Raw genomic sequence first — 14,009 nt, forward strand, 5'->3', positions numbered from 1 at the left:
AATCGCGAGCGGCATCGCGGCCGGTTTAATTCATTGACTTTGGAAACTAGTTGGTGAACTCTTGGAGGTAAATTTGGGAGGGTCGCCGGGAACAGTCGATTCGCAGCAATAGATATCCTTCTTCGCCTCTTTCGCGTCGTTTTTATAGACTAATACACGCTCGCGAACAAAGCCGCGGCTTATGAGGTAAAACTTTCTCGCTGCGGCGAAATACGCGGTATACTATATACGCGATACCAGAATTTATTTTCTTTTGTTCCGACGCGAGGCACTTAATTTAGAAACTCAATTTGATCTCGGTGGCTCCAAGCAATAAGGCTTTAAGTTGCTGACTTTAACGTAGCGAAATATGTGCGTATTTTTTTGCTTGCATACACGTACGTGTGTACGTATGTTAATGATCAATATTTATTAATTTATCAACCTCCTCGTAATGGAAAATATTCATACGGTGGATTTTATTTATGTAAATATTTAATTAAACTAAAGTCATTAATAACTAATAATGAGAGTATAATTAGGTAGAAACCAATGTATAATTAAATACAAAACAAATAATTAATATCACAGTAAAATAATAAAAAAAAAAAATGACTAATATAACATAAAAAACCATCTATATTATCACTTCTTTATAAAGCCAACAATTGTTTCACAACTGATTGAGCAACCCTGCTTGATTGCCCTGACAGGTAGTTCAATAAATTCGCGATTGATTATCGATAATGCAAATATGCTGGCTTATCCTTCGTTACTGGCAATTTCGCGCATCGTGAAATGTGGGCGATGTCGCGTAAGTAATGTTTGCAGGATGTTGCATCGTTATGAATAAAAAATATTTACATTTTTTACTTAACTTTTGTCTTAGCTAAACTTTTTTTTTATTACTATACGAAAATTATTATTAAATAATAAAATAAATTTTTCTAATTCTTAAAAAAATCTTTGTCGTAATCTTTGACGAATTAATAATCTACGTGGAAAATATTAGCTGTACATTTTCACCGGGATTACTATTAATTTCAAGAGTTCTACGGGCAGAACGAACGATTGAACATCCCGGCGAACGACACGTTTGCACAAAGTTCTCTCAGGAAAGAAGTGATCCGTGTTAGATGAATTTCGCGGCGCTGCATATTACTCAGTAGTTTGAACCAGTTTCGTCAGAAATCTGGAAGGATTATATAGAATGCAAATAAAACGGATGGCGCGTAGGGAGACAAGACAGAATGAATTGGTGAGAACGACGAGGCGGAAGGTAGGGGGGGGGGCGAAGGAAACGCGGATTCCGACGCGGATTCAAGTTTCGTAAACGATGCTACTTAGGCGCGATAAATTGAGCGCGGAAACTTTTATCCCCGGTAGCGGCTTTCTCGTTTTGTTAACTCTTCGCGATGTGTTGCGAGATGCGCGCCGCGTCCCGGTGACGCGCCGGGAGATCGAGTTTTAATGATACAAACCTCTTGATCTCCTCTGACGCGAGTTCGTTTTTAAATTTCACGCGAAAACGTCGAGCTATCTAGATAGTTTTTATGTTCTCCGACTTTTACACTCCTCCCCCGTTCGGCGTTCCGTAACGAGGTGCTTACTCGGAACGACGCTATCTCGAGAAGCGTCTCTCGTGGTCGCGACCGAACGATTAGGGTCGCGACCATCTAGAAGGACACCGTTCCTACATCCTGTCGTGCCGCGCATCGCTAAGGTGTCCGTTACACCGGTCCACGCGTTCATTATTTTTCCATAATTGCCGAAAGATCTCTCGTCGGTACGCGAGGCGACGTAACGCACCCACGGAAATTAACTGCCAGGCAAATGCGTCGGTTCAGAAACGATATGAAAGGCATTCATCATCGAAACGTCTTATGCAAAACGGCCTAAACTCTCACGCGCATCTGCGCGTAAATCTCGCAGCCATTAATTAGGCATCTATGTTGCATCAACCCTTGTAATTAGATGCAGTTAATAGTTGGCTGCCGCGCTCGGGGAGCATCTTGGGTTGGAAGTGAAACTCTGGTAATCCCTGGGAAACGCTTGACAATACATGTACGTGAGGCTGTGTATGCACACGGGCGCATACACAACTATTGATTTCGCGTTCGCGTGTACGTGCGCAGGGTTATCTATTTCGTCTACCTCTTCATCTCGTGAGATATTATTAAAATTAAAACGTACGCCGTGCATAAACCAAATGTTGCAAAAATGTGTTGCGCAATACTGTAAAGAAAAGAATGTCGCCGTGACGATATCGCGCGCGGGTGCGCGGAAGCACCGTAAATTCTCGCGCGCTGCTACAAATAAAGCTTGACGAATATGTAAAATTCACGCTAACACAGATACGGCGGGATTGTTCTGGCTCAGACAGAGTTACCTGTCTTCGTACCCCTGATTTGCTTTGCAGAGTACAGGCGTCCGTATAATTAAGCCGCTATTTACACAACCCACCCGTTTGGCTGCCCGATGGTACTTTCAGCGAAATTGTGTAGCTCGGAATCTAACGATGGGATTTCGAAATAACGGGAATTTTAGTTTGTAGTCGCAAGACGAAGGTTATGCGTGTAAGCTTGCGTAGAGAATACCACCTGGTAGAATAACCTCGGGAAATGCATTAGTAAATGGATCCTGACAGAACTAACTAACAATATTTTACGTGTCCGTATGCATATTGAAGTGGATATGCCCGTGAGCAATATTAATATTTTTCTACAAGCAGTAAAAAAAAAAAAAAAAGTAAAAAGAAAAATATATTGCAAAGAACCAAGAAGTCGACGTAAGGTTATACAATATAATATGTACATTTGTACATTTTTTTTTATTATATAATTGAAATGTAATTTTATTTTATTGCGTCAGTACGCAACGTGTGATACTCGAAAGTATCGATACTGCATCTGACGCGAAAATTCTAAACGTATCTTGCGCGGCGAATAAAATAAAGAGCTATGTCTAAAAAGTAATTAGCGGAGTTAATGTAACTGCGGCTATATTTATTCAACTAAAAGCAAAGGTAGAATTACCGCGCGCGGTATCAAACGCATATGTTATAATAACTTACATTGAGTTATATCGAGTTACTTGAATGTTACATATATACAGGTTTGTCGGATAATAATCGAGTAAACCTCTAGGGGATACGCTGCTTAACGATCTCGAAGAACTAACAAACTAGGTAGTGTTATATCTGTGTATGTGTTTGGGAAATATAACAACAACAACGGCGTCGGCGACGACGACGATAGTGGCTGCTCGGTGGTAGGATTACGGAAGAGTATACGCATTCAAAATTTTCTCGCCGGGTACAACGAGGTTTCGCCGCAGAGTCGTTTAATCACAGTAGAGACGCGCGATTCCGACTTGAATGAATTTCACGTCGAGACTTGAGCTTTTTATTTTTAAAAGCGAGTTTGATCTGCTCGTACAACGGGACATCTCATCGTCGAAAAACTTTGAATATAAATCTACTATTCCATTTCTAATTTCAACTCTCGTGCAAAGATGTAATCAAATTTTATCATTAATCGAAAAAACGTTGATTACAATTTTTTTATTTTTTATTTATTTTTTTTATTATTATACGTTTTGAGCTGGCGATATTAAATGGAATATAGTATCAAGAAGGTATCTTCTGATATTAAAAAAGAAAAAGAAAAGATTTTATTAAATTAAGTCAATTGACGCAGATGCATAATGGAAATGGCGCAATAGGAATTATTGTTATTTCTACTCTTTCGCGAAATTTTTTATTCGCAAAATTACATTTTTACTACCTGTATATTTCCGTATCGATCTATACTTTTATGTTATCTTTATCGTCAATGTCATCGTAAAACAAAATAACGCGAAAACTCTACACCGTCTTAAAACTGAAGTCGCAAAGCCTTCGCACGTTGGGTGGCAGCATTACTTACTTCTTAAAGCAACTACTACCTTCTATAAAGTATTTTATTACCGACCATCTTGTTCGATGGAAACACGCGCGTAGAAAGGGCGACGCTTTTACTACTTCATAAAGTTTTCAAACTGCAGTACTTAATTTACATTTAATTGTTTTATCTGTAATTAATCTTTTCGAAGCGCGTTCTATATATCTTTAAGTGATAACGCTTCGTAAAATTGTCGATTGATATTTCTAGTAAAAATTTGGAAAAATTAATTTAAAAAATATTGCCCGGATATTATATCTCATTGATCGTCTCTCGGCCGCTATTCGTCGTCGATCGTCAATCTTTTACGTAAATCCGCGGTCAACCGTAAAAGCTGTTTTACGTGACGGAGTTACAGCCCTTTCGAGTTACTTCGTTGCATTTCTGACACAATTTAACTCGTATACATTCACCGCCGGCGGCATCGGGAAAGAATAACAACGAAAGATCCACTCAACGCCTTGAAGGCGTAATCTGGATGCGACCCTGACGTATTCACGGCGTTGCTTGGTTGCTTTCGAGGTAACCGTTACGCTCGGTAAAACGTTCTTTTTACTACTGACATAGCGTCGCGGACGACAAGCCGGGCTTACGATTATTACGTCGCAGCCTCCAAAGCTGCAGTCTTTTCCCTCGGAAAACGGCGGAAAGCACGGCGACGCCGCACGCGTCCGGATCTCCATTATAAATGCCGCAGAATTCATTCCCGTCGCCGTCGTCGCAGCGCGAGGACCTCGGATTATAGGGACGAGGTAGGGATATCAGCATCCGCATTGTTTCGACGGAAAGCCGTTTCGTCCCGGGGAAAAAAAAAAATAGCTCGCGAGACGACGTTACTCGTTATTATATAATTCACCAGATAAGGCGGCCAGGCTCGGGTGATTTGAAAGGCTCGTTCGTTGCCTCTTAGAGATAGGGTTACGTGCGAAGGGCGGGCGTCGAGTGCTACTTGGATGGAGGTTATTCGCGCTGCGCTTTACGCTAATGCTCGTCGTTTAACCCTCCTCTCCCTTCTACCTCCTTCCCCTCCCCATACGGAAAGGGCATATCGAAGTGCATTCGTGGGTGGTATACTGTTCTAGATTTCTCTTTGCGCACGAACGCAAAATCGATGACCTTACACGTGATGCTGGCCATTTATACACAAATTTACTGCAATTATTACTTTATGCAGGGAGAGAAAATTGTATCACGCGAAATATCAGCTAATTGCTAAACGACTTACAGAGAGGTGGTTAATATTAAATCCTTTTCGCGAATGGCAAAGCTGACTCATTACTCGCATTGTAGAAGATGATTAATATGTGATTTTTGACCTCCCCCCTTCTACTCCTCCTCCTCCGCACGAAAGTACAAAGATTCGGGGTATATAAATCTTCGAGCAATTTTCTGAAAATTGGCAATTACGTTATACCCATTAATCCTCTGTCTCCGCTTTCTTATTAGAATATTGCTGTAGCGTCTGCAACTAATTACTTTTGCAACATCCGGTAGTCACGAACATCGCGTGCTGTATAATACGATGATTAATGAAGATATTATTTATTTCTCGAAATACGCAGGGCAATATTATGTCGAGAACAACTATTGTGTATTTTAAGAATACATCGAGCCGTAGTGAGCTATCGTCATTTTTTTTCTCCTCACTTCCCCTCGGACTTTTCTTACATTTTTCCTCCAAGTCGATATAACTTTAATTCTCGTTTTCCTTGCGCTGCTAAATATAAATTGCGAAATTATTACAGGGAAAACTTATTATTAAACTGGCAAGGAATGGCTACTCTATAATGTGCATAACTTACGGGCGTGCTGCTGCAGTTGCATTAGTCCAAATAACGCGAGAATCACGCTACGTATTTACGGAATGCAAAAAATTCGCGTTCCACGTAAATCATATTAGAGCCGAAGTAATAAAGTCGCTCTCATGCGTTACGCGAGTCATCTACTTGCAAAGATTATAAACTTTATTGTCTAAAAATAATTAAGCGAATGTGCATTTCTTGCGCGAGAACGTAGTCGAGGAATATTTCACATTTTTTTTCCGCTTGGAATTTGAAGAAAAAATGGCACATTTATATTTTTATAAGAGAAGTTACGGGGCATCGCGTTGTTTTTGCTCAAATTTACCAACGTTATCTTTAACGTCGAGGCAAATCCTACACCGATAGTCCGCGTTAATTACGCACCCTCGAAAAACTGGGTGAATAAATCTCGCTCATCGCGCGTTACATCAACATTATCGCGTCCCTTTATTGGAACTGGCAAATAATTGCGTTTTCACGAAGGAAACTGCGAAATAATTAAAGAAATACAGGACACGACGGGGGGGAGAGGGGGCGTCGCGTAACGCACGCAACACGTAAAAGTTTAATCCGCGCGACCGCACAAGAAACAAAACGGATGACGCCGCGTTCTACGGTTTCGTGCGCGGTTTCAGATCGCGGGCGGATAATGCCACGGCGTAATCTGTATTAATTTATAACTTCGCATACAGCGTCGGGTGTTCGCGTCGCGCCGGTCTCGCCACGAGGACTTTATTTGAGACACGATGCGGATGTAATTCTCGTTTGCCGTTGGTTTTAGACCCACGTGTGAAATGTCGCATCGGTGGACCACCGCGTTTGAGGCTTCCTCCGTCGGATAATTGTCACATACGATGATTTCGTGTCCGAATACTTTCTCGACGGTGATCGATTTGTTTTCAGGATTTCTGTATTTGAATTCTTGGCTGATTTATATTACTGTAATATTTAAGTATCGTCGATCTATAAATATATAAAAAACAGCGCGGATAGAAAAAATTATATTTACAGGGCTTTGCGCGTATAAATGCAATTAAATCGTCGCGTATGACGAAGTTAAAAATAAATGATATTTGAGCGAACCAGCTATTTGAGAAGGGTAGCGTGAGACAATCGGTATTGATTTCTCATTAATCCCTCTCAGGTCTGTTGAAAGTGGCGATCTTTCTTGTCTGCCATTATCTTCGTATCACTTTCGATCAATATCGGGTACTTGCTGTGCGATTAAATCCTCCCTGATAAAACCCATGAACACGTAATTGATACCTATCTTGAAGCTTCGCCAGGGTCTTCAATATTCCGTTTGGCACATACCGTATGTGCCATATGAATACCTAATAACTCGATATTGGCCTTAAGTCGTCAGATCATCGTGAATGAAGGGTTAAACGTATCTAGTAATAACGAGACGGTAAACCGCCGCGTGATGGTCGGATTTCTGCGCGGAAACGTAATAATGTTTGCCCGGATAGACAGCTAACGTTGGATTTTCGCGAGCTCGCGGCTCCGTCGTTCGGCTTCGACTTCTTTTACAAGAATCGATATAAGCGCGAAGATCGCTACGCGCTGCGGGAGTTCGCGGATCCACGGTAAATTGATATTGACGTTACAAGATAGGGTTAGGTCGATCTACCGATATAAGAGCATCGCACTTCATGTTTTCTCTCACCGGAACGGTCAGTAGGAAAAGGGAGAAAGAGAGCTTTCACGGCTAGCAAACAAACAGAGAACTTGGAAGCCGCCTTTGACACAAAGAATTTTATCCGGAGACTCTATCATTGAATTTATGTATGAGAGCTTAACTTTTATCCTTACTTCTCTGCGTCTCTTCCATACACATGGCATTGGTTTTTTTTTTCGCGAAGTAGGGTATACATTAACATGTTCAGATAATTTATAAATTCAGGATCATTCATTATAATTAATTATCGAGATAAAATTTATCTTAGGAATGTGAAACAGATTTTTTTTTTTTTATTAAACTTTTGCTCGTTCGATTGCTCGTTTTATTCAATGTATAATAATGTACGTTTGATATTGTACGTTATATTATATTACATTACCGAAACTCAAAAGCATTTTATTACATTATAATTTTAATTATTTTAACGTTATCTCAAAGATATTGAGGGTAGTGTTTCGCGAGGAAAAAGTAGCTTTTGAAAAATAGCCGGACAATCAATTTTGTCTATCGCATGATCATGAACTTATTGCCAGAAGAAATACGTTCACGGGAAGAACTTGTAAGATAGTATCGGGATAGGGACAAGTCTAAAATCACTTTCTTTGAGTATGTCGATGAGAGGCTACGTGTATTGAAAGGCGATAAAACTTTCCAACACGTATACTACTGCGGGAGTGGAAAATCGAAACCTTCGAAAGTCGCCGGGAAAATATATCGTAAATGCAAAGAAACACGCTCGTATGTTACACGCTGGCAGGTAACATCCCAAAGAGAATAGTAATTGCTACGGAAATTTATTTTTCTCGCCGTAATTCCTTCACGAATCATCGAACCAATTTTTAAAGGGAATAAATAGTTTTAAAACCTTATAAGTGGTGCTAATGCCGCTAATAAATTCTATACAAATAATTCGCGTGATTAAGAATTAATTAAAAAAAAAAAAAAAAAGAGAGAAAGAACCCGCGAGGAAAATATCTCGTTCTGAATTGTATTTTTTTTTTTTTTCCTCCCCCGTGATTAATTTGATACAAGCTTGGTGGAAGCTCCGTGTAACGTACGTCTATAAATAATAGAGAAAACAAATTGCTCGCGTCACTTTCGACCTGCTTGTGCGGATGTAGGTGTAAAACTTAAATAACAATACCGTGTCCGAAAGAGGTCAGTATCACATAGTATGGCCACGAAACAAGCAGCACAAGGACGTGAGAAAATAAAATACCGTAGCTGCCAAGTGCGCGATGAAGCGTGCACGGATTCGCTGTTGGGCGGGTAAATTTACTATGGTATGGTTGAAAAGTAGGTTGAAGAGATACTGTGATCGTGGGTCCGTCACGTATTGTCCACGTAACACAGCGGAGTCCAATACTTAATACTTGCAGCGCAAACGAATTAGAAACATTTGTTACAACGCCTAACGTTATTTTTAAAGCGGGGAGGGGGGGGGCGGAAAAATAGCAGTGATTTAAACGGCTGTTAATAAAGATATCTCTTAGCGTGAGATTAAATGAGAGGTGTAGGTGTAAAGACAATAATGCGTATATTTATTTGAGATTTTTATTATGTAAAATATAATAAACGTTTAATTAGATCGGTACGCGGCAATTAGAATAATAACGGTAGATGACAAATGGAAATTATATACATTATTGCGATTTGAATCGCGACTACCTTTGCTACTTTATACAGTTAGAATACATGGTACAATATAACGTTATCGACAGCGTTAGCTTGTAGAGAAATTCGATTTGCCAGTGGCGAGGATAGTCATGGTGTACCATGTTATTGAACTAATTGCTTTAGGATCACGATGTAGCAGCTGTTGGGTAACGTATGCATCGAAATTTGCCTATTATCTGTAAGTCTACTGAACTTTGTCTCTCAATTAAATGCAAACAATATATAATAGATGAATTTCCTTTACATTTGTTTTCTAAATGCACAAAAGAGTCCTAGGTATAATTTGCTAATAGCTAATGGAAAGAATTAATTCGCGACAGCGTTATACATTTCGGATTATTTTTATTCGACCGTGTGCGTCAGTCCGAGTTAAAAATACAGAGGTACGAACGATACGAAGAAATATAAAAAAAAATCGCGTTCATATTTTTATATACATTTTTTTAAATTTATTTTTAATTCTTATGTAAAGCGTAAATTGTAAGTGTCATTTAATTATAGAGACAAGAAAAGCTTTTGTAGTAAAAAAAAAAGAAAAAAAAAAAATAGCGCGGAAGAATGTTGATTGCTGACTGTCAAGTGCGACGTTACCCCGACTCACGTCGTGATTTCTGTCGTATTTTTTTTAACGACACTGCCGATCGATCGACAAATCTGTAATACGCAGCTTGACGACCGATAAATCGATGCCGCGTTTCGTAATGGATTATAGCTCGTACGTACGGCGCACATTGTACGTTTGATTTAATTACCAACTGCATGATCACCGAAGCCTGCTTCGCGTATCGTCGAGTTTCGGCCAATACCATCTGCCTCTACTCGCGGACACGCGTACGCAATTTCCCTCGGTTTTATTTCTATTTTTACGCTCGAGCTGGTATCGAAATATTCTCTCGCTCCTGTTCGCATCCCCGATGTGTCCCCGCGCTACACAGCAAGGTTCCCGTTTCCTCGGCGTCTCCTCTCCCCAACAGCGACAATACGATGGTAGGTCAGAAAGAAAGAAGAAAAAAAAAAAACATAAAAAGAGAAAAAAAAAGAAATTAAATCGAACGCACTTCGGTCGGGCGGATAAAAAGTTTCGGAATAACGAAGAGTCGACACTCTAATTCTTCCATTACAATGACCGCCGAACGTAACGTTCGCCCGTTTCTCGTTTTGGGGAATTTTCAGCGTGACTCGAAACAAGGGTTGAAAGAAACGAAAGGGAGAGGAACTTTTCGCTAAATGTGTTTTTGTTCAGACGTCACTGTGTCAGGAGGTAACAAAAGGTATAAGGATCGAAGAGAACCAATGTAATTTGACGTGGATGCCGTAACATGTTGTAGTGCATCTCCGGTTTTGTTTAATTTCACGGTATTGTTACCAAATTATTTCTAGATGCTGGCATTGTTTTGCGATATTGATGAATGTGTCAAAAAACTTTTCGACTATTGCGAGCAACTTGTTTTTTCCCCGTTGAGCTACGTGTCCCGTGATTTCAAATGGAGTTTTTTTTTTTTATACTGAAAAATATCAACCCCACATGTCCCGAAAGTGATCATAGAGTTAGTATATGTATACATTGTATACAATATGCCCTAAATCAATACAAAAGATGCGCCATACATTTTTTAAAGACTGTTTTACGTAAATTTAAAGACGGTAATAATTTGAAACGGTTTTAACGCAGACAAAATTTTCTACGAATCCGAATATTTATATGAAAAAAGTTTTGCGATAATTCCTATTCAATATCGGTTAATTGGATAACAACATTAGCTTTCCTGTGTACATATATGTATATCTCTATAACTCGGACAAAAATCTTAAACTCCGGTTTCAATAATAAAATAAATATACTTAAAAAAATGTACGAAGAAAGAAAAGAAAGATGCATTATTTTCTTCCGGAGATAGAAAATCTTACATTGTAAAAAGATGGAGATATAAAAATGTGCATCGGATGAAAAAAGCAAAATACATCTATGTATACGGAAATTCTTTTTCGAGGCTTTCTTTGAACGTCGACGGTCGCTCGGAATAAAGTCGACGGTGCAACTTGCAGCTTGGCCTGTGGCATTATATTTCTATAGAAAGAGTTCGGCACAAGATTTCTTTTTCTTTTTTTTTTTAATATTTTTCCCGACGGTAAACGAACAAAAAATCTTGCGCATTTTTAATGTAAAAGATTTTATGTAAGAACATCGATTATAGAGAATGCTTGAATCATATCTGTATCTAAAGTTTTAAGTGCTTAGGAAATTTTTTTCATGTAAATATTAATGTACAAATTATTATAAGTACTTCATTGATGGAAAAATTTATATTTTTTTTTACAAGTTAAAAGAATTCTTTTTTTCTCTCTTCTAAGAGAGGTTTATTTTATTTTGGAATTTTTCTTCGGATATTAAATTGTGGAAGAACGCGATTTTACCGAAATCAGACGAGTATGCCGCAATAAAATTTCCGACATACCAATGTTTACGCTAGGATCGTACCTACATAAAAGCAAGTGCAACGTCCGCTGTAGTCGTCTATAATAAACGAGCTGTCCCGAAGAACAATACAAATTATCCAACGACCATGGTCTTCCGTATCATTACCCCGAAATTGGCTTGTTTTATCTCCTAAATACGCCTTCAGAATGGCTCGTAGATACAGCACCACGATTCAGAATCCAACCGCGCACGTCGGTGTTCAACTTCGCACGGGTACAAACTTTGATACCGCGCAACTTGATGATATTGTCGTTTTGAATCACCGTTGCAGATTAATGCACGGTTGAGCTTTGCCTAAACTCGTGTACATATTTCGCTTAATATACCTTTTTGCATATTTCTGGAAAGAAAAAAAAAAAAAAATTTAATTAGTTTATATTTCTTAACAGTTTTAATTTTCTTTTATAATCCTGCAACATATATGCATCTGGCTGAAATTTTATTTCTATTTCAACTAATGGAATAAAATACAAATAAATCGAGCAATGTCTGTAAACATCTGTAAATTTTCATACGAATTATCTTATTTCGGAGTCGAGCTTTTAATGATTTAATGATCTCTTTTGTTCTGTCACCAAGCTGCGCCAAAGAAAGATAGAATATCTCTAAGTATTCATAGAAAATCCGTATTCGGACTGTCTCGCCAGATAAATGTCGGCCGAGGCCATTAAATTTCGAGTCAAACCCGATTTCACGCCTGGCCCTTTTACGTCCACTACTACTTATCTATCCTCGGACTTTCGGTGACTATTGGTTGACCATCTAACGCGAGACATTTTGAAACGGAGGAGTAACGAGGGCGTCTCGAGATGGAAGTCGCTTGTACTTTCGATCAGCGTAGAAATCTCTTTCGCGTCTTCCGCGCTCCGTTTTCGTCGAGATAAGAGCATAAGACTTTGGTAATCCACCTGGAAAAGCGGCTGCAGATATACTATACGGCTGCAACAACGCGAGCACTCGTTTCGAAAAGGCAGACTTAATACTCGCGGGAGTTAGTCGTCTCGCGCTGCTACCTGAAATCGGCCTGATTCTATTTAGAAATATGCGTCACGGTGTGTTTCACGTGTGATACTCTTTTGCCGCGGCGTAATTCCTGCAAGTGGCATTCCTTTTAAAACCGCCAGGGGCCCCGCCGGATTTATGCAGCTGGCAGAAGTGCATGATAATTTGTATTGTTTTAACGTGCAATCTTGTCGCGCCTCGCCATTTCCTTCCCGGCAGCTGACATAGATTTACAGTACGGTTTCAGTCGCTTTCCTTTTTTTATTTTTTTTTTTTCTCGCTCCTGAGATTCTTTTCCCGGTCGGACAGCTAGGTTAATCCTCTGATGGATTGCATTCTGTCGTTGGAGAAATAGCATTGAACCGCTAATGGTACATTAATAATTGAAATCCATATTTTACAATTGATTTAAACGCATAACGTACTAATATAAAATATAATATTTAAAAAATATATATATGCACATATATGTATATATATGTTTGTCGTAAAAAAATTATTATAGAATTTCCTTTGTAAATAAAATATTATCTCATGGCTGGTTCACTCTTCGAGATAAAAATAATACTTTCCGAATATGCTTGTTTCTCTGCTCGCGCTTCCGATAATCGCGCTCGATCTTTTCCAACTACCGGCAGCTAGATATTACGGACTTCCTTGTTTCAATGATTTTTCCTCACTCTTTGCGCGCATTTCCATTTCTTACGAGCGATTAAAGCCGGATGTCGATGGTCCTTTTCCGAGGACAATATATTTTGAAGAAAACGTAGCGGCATCCTAAACTTCGATCGACAGTGTCGCGTCCTGCCGACAAATACAACGAGAAAATGCAGTCGTTACCGGTCTCCTTCGTCTTTTTCCTTTTTTTTCTTTATCCTTCTTTTTTTTTCACAACGGTGTCTGCCGAACGTGTATAGCGATGTTTATCCGGGCGTATGGGTCTAAATCTTAAACTGACGTGCAGAAGTCCGCTATTGTTGCAGCGACTAGACATGTATTGCTTTATCGATCCGCGAGGGTAGCATCTGGAATTCGCCTGTAATAACACTTTTGAAAATGTCTATGGCGTGTGGCGATTTGCCGACACAAAATAAATTCAACGTAAATCTATCTCTAAAATAAAAAAGAAAGAGAAAAAAAAAAGAAAGCCGTTATAAAGCAGGTTGGCTTCTCTTATAAATTTAATATTATTATGCTTTTCAATAAGATGCTGTCGCGTACTTTGACCGTGCTTATAAAATTAACAATAAAGTTCCTGTAGTAGAGATTTACTCGAAATTTATCTTTGCGTAATCTCGTAATGCGAAAGTTTATACTGATGAAAAGAGAGAGTGTTTTAATGTTTGCTCCCCCAAATTCTCGCAATAGAATAAACAAAATGGAGGATCCTCGAGAGTCCTTTCGTTTGGCAAGTCAATAGATGTATGCCGAGAGCTTTTAAGGGT

At 39.2% G+C, this 14,009-nt stretch overlaps 1 protein-coding gene across 1 annotated transcript in view; it reads right to left on the bottom strand.

Moving 5' to 3' along the window:
• The window catches only part of LOC139107973 (neurotrimin), a 131,944-nt gene that overhangs the window by 95,948 nt on the left and 21,987 nt on the right, over positions 1-14,009 (bottom strand). The gene's annotated exons all lie outside the window — the stretch shown is intronic.

This window comes from Cardiocondyla obscurior, linkage group LG14, assembly GCF_019399895.1.
Source record: "Cardiocondyla obscurior isolate alpha-2009 linkage group LG14, Cobs3.1, whole genome shotgun sequence".
In the NCBI taxonomy this organism is placed as follows: Eukaryota; Metazoa; Arthropoda; class Insecta; order Hymenoptera; family Formicidae; genus Cardiocondyla; species Cardiocondyla obscurior.